Source organism: Gastrolobium bilobum, unplaced genomic scaffold (assembly GCF_033153095.1).
Source record: "Gastrolobium bilobum isolate Gb01-03AN ecotype WA unplaced genomic scaffold, APGP_CSIRO_Gbil_v1 utg68726, whole genome shotgun sequence".
NCBI lineage: Eukaryota > Viridiplantae > Streptophyta > Magnoliopsida > Fabales > Fabaceae > Gastrolobium > Gastrolobium bilobum.
Window position 1 is genome coordinate 10,379 of NW_026897865.1, and position 2,122 is coordinate 12,500.

The following is a 2,122-nucleotide window of genomic DNA, read 5'->3' on the forward strand; positions in this document are numbered from 1 at the left end:
TTAGCTGCGAAAAGAATTAACCAAGGTTAATAGTCCGAATTATTAGTCTGATTGAAAGCCATCAAGAGAAAAGGCTAAGGCAGTGGAGTTTGAAAACCCTTTTCAGTCTCCCAATAAATGAAAAAAAAAAAAGAATGACTCAAAAGTCATTTCGTGAAATGGGATTCGTAGCCAGCAAGCAATAGCATCCTGTTGTTATATAAGAAATTGCATAAAAAAGGACCTCGCTCGAAAGCGAAATGGGGGAGACTATCGGATATGCCTGACAGAGAGAATTGCTTCAACTACAAGCCCAGATGACTAATGGAAGGAAGAGTTTATGGCTATCGAGAAAGTCCTGAGAAAAGGCTAAAGGCTACTGCCCTACCACCAAGAAAAGATTCTCGCCATTTATTTATTAGAGGAAGAACTGCTTATGAAACAAAAGACATCGAAGCCCTAGTCCGACAGTTTGCTCTGCACCTTAAGAAAAAGAGTTCTGGCATACTACTAATAGATTCTTTGGCCGTTTGCGATCGGAACAACCTAGGAAAGGTTGTCTGCCTACATAACCTACTTCTCATACCAAGAGAGTCGGGTATCAGATCCCTGTAGTTCAAGCCCCTTTTGTTAACCCAGTTCCTGTCTTTTATGTGGAATTCATTCTGGTAAATTCAGTAATCTAGGGAAAGGGAATGGTGAGGAGGGTCCCTGCTTCTCGACCACGGCCCTCTCGATTGAAGTATCAAACGGTGCCGTCGAAAACAGATGAAAAAGAAGTAATAGAAAAGGTGGCCCTCGCGTGTAAGTTACATTCACAATATGGTCGATTCTAACGACATTGAATGGAAAGCTCCTAAGATGTCGGTTGTTCAATTGTCTGCAGCTATTACAATATTAGGGTACGTCGTCCCCGGGTCTGAGGAAATGAATTTAGAACTGAAAGAATATACAATTTACCACGAGCGAGAACTAGAAACATAATACGATGAGCAAGCGAAAGGCTAGAATGATTTAAATAACGTACAAATGCGAAGAAAACCTCCTGTAGTACCGGCCGTGTCCTTGGCTCTCACTCCCATGAATCAGATAGTGCCATACGTCCCACCACAACCGTCCGATCCTCTGATGGAGAAGATCAGTCGCCTTGAACGGACAGTTAATAAGTTGAGTAGGGACAAGTATGATGTTGCAGATCTTGAGAATCTCTCCCTATACCCCAAAGTCAGGCTTTCGTACGGTTCTCAGTGGCCAAAGATAAGTTATTGAGAAAGCGGGTTTCGTCTCATTTTCCGGAAAGCCAGTCATACTATTCCACTTTAGCTAAGCTAATGATGAAACATGATCTGGATTTGTCTGCAGATGATGATGTCCACTCCTGGCTTGACGCGCTTAACGAAAGGGAACTCTCTAGATTCAGAAAGAATTTCCTTCGTAATTAAGCAGCATCCTTTAAGTGAGTAGGGGTGCACCGGACCGCCGACGAATAATAGGTACCCCTACACCCCAGACAGAGTTAGTGAGCCGTGTAATAGGCGACCATTTCGCGCGGTTCGGGGGGCACTTGAGTAAGCCACCGGCGCCCGACTACGTCTTGACCCCTATCCAATTTTTGGGCAAGGTCCCCTTTCGTACTACCAAAAAATGAGATTCTTGCCGAATCCGAGTTTGCTGCTCCAACCATTACCAAACAAATAACTATTCTGTTTAGTACTTCAGGTGTTTCTGTTGCGTATAATGTAAATCCCGTAGCGGATCAATTCCAACGAGCCTTTCAAACAAGTACTTTTTGTAATCGACTCTATAGCTTCTTCAATAAACGCTGGTTCTTCGATCAAGTTTTGAATGACTTTCAAGTCATATCGTTCCTGCATTTCGGATATTAAGTCTCATTCGAAGCTTTAGACAAAGGTGCTATTGAGATATTGGGCCCTTATGGTATATCGTACACATTCCGACGATTGGTCGAGCGGATAAGTCAACTTCAAAGTGCATTTGTTGTTCGAAGAATGCGTTATGACCCGTGGCCGCCTGCCTGGTCTGGTGGGGGCGGCTCCTCCGTTGTGGGTAAACGGGAAACCCGACTCTACGAACCCGAGGAAAGGCTGTACAGCAGTAGTAGGGGCGTTAAGACCGAAGCTTT

At 44.1% G+C, this 2,122-nt stretch overlaps 1 pseudogene; it reads left to right on the forward strand.

The window, feature by feature from the left end:
• Nucleotides 1-303: 303 nt before the first annotated feature.
• LOC133310881 (uncharacterized) overlaps nt 304-2,122 on the forward strand; it is a 2,800-nt pseudogene continuing 981 nt past the window's right edge.